Raw genomic sequence first — 7,786 nt, 5'->3', positions numbered from 1 at the left:
ATGATTCCCTGAGCACTGCAAAGAGTGACCCTGAGCCCAGAGCCAGTAGGAAGCCTTGAACAGTGATGGGTGTGGCCACCCCTCCACAATTTCCTTTTTACAAATAATTCTGCTTTTTAAAATCAATACACTGAACTAGATCTAAATTTGATTAAAAGTTCTTTTCCAAGATCTATATTAGTAAGATTGCTTATTTATCTTTACTTTAAATAAAGCAAAATTTCTTTAGCAGAATTATAAAAGATACTAAAAACTATCTTAATCTCCAAAAATAAGAGAATAGGTAAGTGAATTATGACTAAATACAATCAATAATTTTTACAAAACCTTTAATATATTTATAAAATGTAAATAAACAGCAACTGCTATGACAACACCTCTATTATAAGTTTACCTGTGGTTATTGCCATTTTTCATAAGTGGAAGTTGAGATTGGGGGTTCAATGTAAAAGGAATTACTATTCAATTCCATAGGTAGTAGAATCAATTTTTTAAAATATTTTTATTAGGTAGGCATTACTTATTGTTATTTTTATTATGGAGGTGTTACTACTTATGCTCATGATGAATAAAGTTATGCCGCTTCTACCATCACCAAACTACTCAAAACCTTACATCACTGTCTTTATTTCTAGAGCCAGAATTTTAACTTAGTGTTCTCTGAGTCCTAATTATCACATTTATACTACTTCCTGTTAGGATATTTTGTCTAAAAGCAACACACAGAAAATCTATATTAAATCCAAGCAAAATCTAAAATTGGCTTTTAAAAGCAATAAAAACTGGCATGATACGTAGGAAAACCAATGCTTTACAAAGACTTCTATTTTTCTCTATTTTCATCATTTTCTACAGAAAACAATTAATTTTAAGACTCAAGTAGAAGATAATTAATGTTAAAATAGGTAGATAATAGATTGAACACCAACTTGACAATGCAAATTTCATGCTAACCTTAAGTACTAATATTCCCAGATTATCCTACATTGAGCTAGAATGTAACTCTATTAAGTTTGCAGGGAAGTGGAGTTCATGCCCAATTCAATCACAACCTAATCATTGTCTGAATAAATAGCAATACTCCTACATTAAAATAAAAAAATTGTTTGCAGGTAAAATGACTAAATGATATTTAAGAAATGCCTAAGCCATCATTGCTGTTATATTTGTATGTCTTTTAAAGTGGAGGCATAATTAAAGCTATAGAAAATATTTCCTTTGGCAATGTGATCAATCTTTAAGAACAATTAAATTTGACTTCTAAGTTATCATTTGTAAGGGGTCATTGTAAGTAAGTTACCACTAACATATAGTAAACAAACATGTAAGTACATAAATAGGCTACATTACTGTTGCCTCTCCTTTCACCTCAAAGTTTTATAGAACTTTTTGTTAAGTTATAGTAGTCAAAAACCAATACTGTTCTAGAATTTACTGAGTGCAGAGAAAAAAAATGAATTTGATGAGTTCCCACTCAGAATGGGAGAACAAGAAATATAATAGCAATAACAGAGTGGGCCTTGGAGAGGTGTGTGTATCAGGGAGTCATTTACTCTTTCTTGTTTTGGTTTTTGGGCCAAGCTACACCCCACACTGTTCAGAGCTGGTTCCTAGCTCTGTGCTCAAGGATCACTCCTGGCATTGTCAAGTAGAACAAGCCCAGAGATAAACACTTTAACACCTCCACTAGCTCCCCGGCCCCTACTAGTAGCTCTTAGTGTAGTGAATAAATATTATATCACCTAGGTGTCTATGGTCTATCATTTCTATTATATATATGACACTTTCTAACTAGGATGAGAGGATTCTTCTTTTAAATAACTGACTTATGGGAAAATCTAGTACATTTCTTTGTTTAGTAAGAACCTGTAGCTTCTGAGCAGTTTTTTGTTCAAGCATGGTAAAATATACCTAACAAATGTTCCATTTAATCATTCTTCTGTGTCTGAGTTCAGCAGCTTCCAGCAGTCAGTGTTGTGTGACCTCAGCACCATCCATCTCCTAAACTCCTTTCATCTTCCCAAATGGAAATCCATCCCACTGAACATTAACGCCATCTTTCTTATCCTTCCCAGCCCTTCGCAACCAGCAGTCTACTTTCTGTGTCTATAAAGTTGATTCATCCAGGTACCTCATCTAAGTGGAATTACACACAATATTTGTCCTTTTCTGATTGGTTTATTCCACTTAGCATATAGTTCTCAGGGTTCATCCTATGTTAGAACTTCCTTCTTTTTAAAGCCAAATCCTATTCTATTACATGTGTGTATCAATTTTTGTTTTTCCCTGCACCCATGGACGGTTGCTTCCAGCATTTGTCTATTGTAAATAATGCTGATTTGAGCACACATAGTTTCTTAGCGAAGTTAATTTCACAGTGCTGTCTTATATCAAAGCCAAGCATATTTCACACACAGCAAAAGATATTATTAACTGACACAAAACCTCATAATTGAAATCTAGGTGCAATATAAAAATAGATGAGCTATTTACCAATATATAGCACTAAGGATTATATCTGGAATAGACTCACAGTTTGTCCTTCAAATGATGAAAAGAAATACATTTAAGGAGAGAAGCCAAAATCTTCAAAGTCATTCTTGAACTGTTTGAAGACTTGTCAGAGAGAGGGTTCAGTGACAGCCAATTGTATATAATTAACTTTAAATGAAGAGGAAGGCTTTTCCTATCATAGACAAAAGGAATTAAAAGTTAAGGTACAATTGATAGAATCCTGGATTCTTTCTGTAGCACTGTCCTCCCATTGTTCATCAATTTGTTTGAGAGGGCACCTGTAACGTCTCCATTGTGAGATTTGTTGTTACTGTTTTTGGCATATCGAATATGCCACAGGGAGCTTGCCAGGCTCAGCTGTGCAGGCGGGATACTCTCAGTAGTTTGCTGGGCTCTCTGAGAGGGGCGGAGGAATCGAATCCGGGTCAGCCTCATGCAAGGCAAACGCCCTACCCGCTGTGCTATCGCTACATAGAATATTCTATGAATATTCTACATATGAATATTCTACGAATATGAATATCTATGAATCCTGGATTCTTTCATAGATAAAAAAAATCTCCAATCAATACAGCCTATTTTGTAACATAAAGGTGACAAAAAATGAGTAACAAAGGGGGCCTTATCTCTTCACCCCTTGTTAACAGGTGGTAACAGAGATATAATAGATGTTGAAGAGATGAACAAACTATTGAAAGAATAAATGAGTGAAAGGACAGTTGATTTGCTTGTCTTATCAAGACAACACCATCTTTCTCATCTACATTTATGGAGCAGCCAAAGAAAAGAAACCATTCTCTCTACCACAATGGAAGAGGAAGCTTGAATATGCTATTCTTGTGATACAACTGATACTTACCCAGAACAATTCAACTAAGTAAGAAAAAAAAAAGCAAACACACCCAGAGTGTAAAGGGTCACTGGGTAATCAGGGATTTTTCAGCCCAGTGCCTTCCCATGGTTGGAAATGTAGGGAAACACTTTTTAGTAGGTATGAAGCTGTTACATATGGTAGCCTGCCGAATGTAACCTGCCCACACGGCAGAGTCTGGCAAACTCCCCGTGGCGTACCCAATATGCTAAATACCAGTAAGAATAAAAGGTCTCATTCTCCTAACCCTCAAAGAGCCTTGAATATGACACTTTTTTAAAAATCTCTGGGCTAGGATGAAGGAGACGTTACTGGGGCCTGCTCGAGGCAATCGACAAACAACAGGATGGTCGTGATCCTCGTGATGAAGCTGTATTGAATTGGTTTCCTGCAATGGACAGTATGCTTTTGCTAAGATGGTCCCACCCAAAACACTGAAAGATGCCTAAATCCTGCACACAGCAAATAAAACCGAGTATAGGCTGGAGTGAGACCCTAGCAAGCACTTGTGCGAGCATAACAGCAATCCCCCAACAAGCACTACAACCAGATACATACAACTAAAAATTGAGATTCTCCAGATACATACAACTAAAAATTGAGATTCTCCAGCAAGTACATTTGCAAACAACGATAACTAAAGTATGCCACTGCCTCAAACAGCACAACCAAGTGTGTAAGCACCGTAACCAAGAATGGGAGAATGGGAGTCCCATCCCCTTCTTATCTCACAACAGAACAATCAAAAGGAGCTGACTGTTATTGCTCTGGTATTGGATGCAGGGTGCATAGGGTGCAGAAGAAGGGAAGAATCTAGTTGTTCTAGGAAAGAAAAATCATTTTGTTACTATTATAGATCAAATAGATTCCAAATATCTTCTATTCTGCAATGCAATGCATATAGTGATCACTAAGAACTAGCTTTGTGAACACTCATTATAACAAAATAGCAAGTATACTGACTTTCCACCATCATGTTCCCTGAAACACTTTCCAAAGTGCTCCCTGAAATACTTCCTTAGGCTGTAGGTATTTTCCCTCCATTTTCAGCAGAAATGTCTGGCTATTTTGTACATTTTCCTGGGATTGGTCATTTTGTATTCGCTTTGTTACCACATAAAGGGCTGCAACTGTTTGTGTTGAGAAAATTCAGAAAAGTTAATTGGCACAGCTCCCCAGCACGGCCACAGTCCCAGAAGCACAAGGACTTAATGCAGAACCCGGCAGCTTGGAGCAGAAAAGTGAAAGGACTATGCGTTAATCCAGGCCATCAAGTCTGCTGGAGGGGAAAGGGTGTTGCCCCATTCGCCCTCTCTTCTCTGGAAAGAAGGATGGCGGCCGCATGGGAGCCTTGTGGACAGCAGGTATGAGCCGGGGGTGTGGGGGCGACTAAAACCTCATGGGAAGGGGGGCGTTCCGGTCCGTCCTTCACGCCCTACCGAGGTCACCAGTTGCCCCCCACGAGCGGCTCTCCAGCACAGCCACAGCCCCAGAAGCACAAGGACTTAATGCAGAACCCAGCAGCTTGGAGCAGAAAAGTGAAAGGACTATGCGTTAATCCAGGCCATCATGTCTGCCCGGAGGGGAAAGGGTGTTGCTCCCTTCCGCCCTCCTCCCTCTGGAAAGAAAGATGGCGGCCGCATGGGAGCCTTGTGGACAGCAGGTATGAGCCGGGGGTGTGGGGGCGACTAAAACCTCATGGGAAGGGGGGCGTTCCGGTCCGTCCTTCACGCCCTACCGAGGTCACCAGTCGCCCCCCACGAGCGGCTCTCCAGCACAGCCACGGCCCCAGAAGCACAAGGACTTAATGCAGAACCCAGCAGCTTGGAGCAGAAAAGTGAACAGACTATGCGTTGATCCAGGCCATCAAGTCTGCCGGAGGGGAAAGGGTGTTGCCCCATTCGCCCTCTCCTCTCTGGAAAGAAAGATGGCGGCCGCATGGGAGCCTTGTGGACAGCAGGTATGAGCCGGGAGTGTGGGGGCGACTAAAACCTCATGGGAAGGGGGGCGTTTCGCTCCGCCCTTCACGCCCTACCGAGGCCACCAGTTGCCCCCACGAGCGGCTCTCCAGCACGGCCACAGCCCCAGAAGCACAATGACCTGATGCAGAACCCAGCAGCTTGGAGCAGAAAAGTGAAAGGACTATGCGTTAATCCAGGCAATCATTTCTGCCCAGAGGGGAAAGGGTGTTGCTCCCTTCCGCCCTCCTCCCTCTGGAAAGAAAGATGGCGGCCCCATGGGAGCCTTGTGGACAGCAGGTATGAGCCGGGGGTGTGGGGGCGACTAAAACCTCATGGGAAGGGAGGCGTTTCGCTCCACCCTTCACGCCCTACCGAGGCCACCGGTTGCCCTCCGCGAGCGGCTCTCCAGCACGGCCACGACTCCAGAACACAGAAACCAATTTCTTAACTATCTGACTTTCAGTAGAAATACTTCCAGGGTCAATAGGTAAAATAGCAGAAATCCAAAACCAACATTTAATTCTTGAACCCAGCTGTAGAAAGCAAATCACTTCATAATGCTTTTTCAGCATGTCTGATTTGGGGGGGGGGGGTAAACTCTAAATAATAGTGGTGAATCTTTTATTGAAACAATGAATCTAATCAAAGCAGATAGAGTGTTAACTAGAATTCATCTGCCTCACAGGGACGGGGAGGGGTGGGGGGTGGGGTTTTATTGGGGTTCTTCAGGGTAAAAAATAAGTATTGGTAAAGGGAAATGTGTTTGATATTTGCATGACTGAGACATAAACCTGAAAGCTTTGTAACCTTTCCCACAGTGATTCAATAAATAAATAAATAAATTTAAAAAAAAGTTAATTGGCACAATAAAAGGCTGTTAACCTTATTTCAGACATTTTAATGTCTACACAGAATTCAACCTTGAGTTTGAAAGGTACACTTCAGCAAAAACATTCCAGAAATCTTGCAGACAATAAGACAACCTGAAAAAGCCCTAGACTTCATTGAATGCCAAGAAATACTGTTTTAAAAGTTTCAATGAAGACTACATCTTATCCTTCAGCTACCCAGACACACTGACATAGATGCAAATAATTCTGGGCAAAATATTCTTTTTTTTTTTTTTCCTATTCCAGGAGTGAGAAGGAAGAGAAAATGCTCCGGGCAGACTCTGTCCAACTTCCTGGATGCTAAATGGAGCTCCAGACAGATCTGGGCAGAATAACTATTGTACAACTACTTTCGTTGTTTTTGGTGTGGGGGCACACTCAGTGGTGCTTAGGACTTTCTCCTCGCTCTGTGCTCAGGGATGACTCCTGGCAGGGCTCCCGGGGATAGAATGGTCAGCCATGACCAAGGCAAAACACCTTAACCACGGCACCGTGTCTCTGAAGGCTGCACAATTGCTGATCTCTTCCAGTGAGAGAAGTTATACTGGAAATAGATCATTGCAAACAGCCACTTCTGACCAACCCTGGTTTGATGCTCAGTACTGCCAGGAGTGATCCCTGAGCACCGAGCCAGGGATAGCCTCTGACCACTGCTGGGTGTGGCCTTCAAACTAGACAAACAAAAGTTCTTGGTCCCAGTTGGAGTCACACCTATATTTGCTACACTGTTAATATTTAAAATGATAAAACACAAAGAAAAAGGATACCTTTATTTTTAAAATCACTTATTTGTCATTTTGGGTCACACCTGGGGATGCTCGGGGGTTCTTTCTGGCCCTGCACTCAGAACTCACTCCTGGCGGTACTCAGGGGACCATATGGAATTGGGCAAAATATTATTAAAAAACGTATTGATGCCAAAAATCGGAGCCTGTAAAACACGTACACTTAAACTTATATAGTTCCAGCCCACTATTTTATTTCATTACAATAGAAAATTCTGGTATAAAAAAACTTGAAAACACGTAGCTGGCATTAAACCCGTTTCAAACTGCCTTATTCCAAAACAATACAAAACCCTGCCTTATTCCACTTGTCGGGCTGGAGCGATAGCACAGCAGGTAGGGCGTTTGCCTTGCACACAGCCAACCTGGCCAACCGGAGTTCGATTCCTCCATCCCTCTTGGAGAGCCTGGCAAGCTACTAAGAGTATCCTCACCCCCACCGCAAAGCTACCCGTGATGTATTGGATATGCCAAACACAGTAACAAGTCTCACGGGCCGCTGGAGAAAATCGATGAACAACGGGAGGACCCTGACCGTGATTCCACTTGTTCCAGTTGCAATCCTTCAGCAAGGATGGAGAAAAAGGAAACGCAAATCACCCGAAAGCATATCCCTTAATTATAGGAAACGCGCCTCAAAGAACTGGGTTCTGTTGGATTTTAGATTTCACAGGAGTGGGACTCCTGTGGCAAATTCATTCTTCCCCTAGATCAGTTAATGGCAGTGTCCCACTGGGAAAATTTCTAACTAGAGTGTTTTCGCAT

This window comes from Sorex fumeus, unplaced genomic scaffold (genome assembly GCF_029834395.1).
Source record: "Sorex fumeus unplaced genomic scaffold, SorFum_2.1 ptg000128l, whole genome shotgun sequence".
NCBI classification, from domain to species: domain Eukaryota; kingdom Metazoa; phylum Chordata; class Mammalia; order Eulipotyphla; family Soricidae; genus Sorex; species Sorex fumeus.
Note: the sequence above shows the minus strand (reverse complement) of the source record.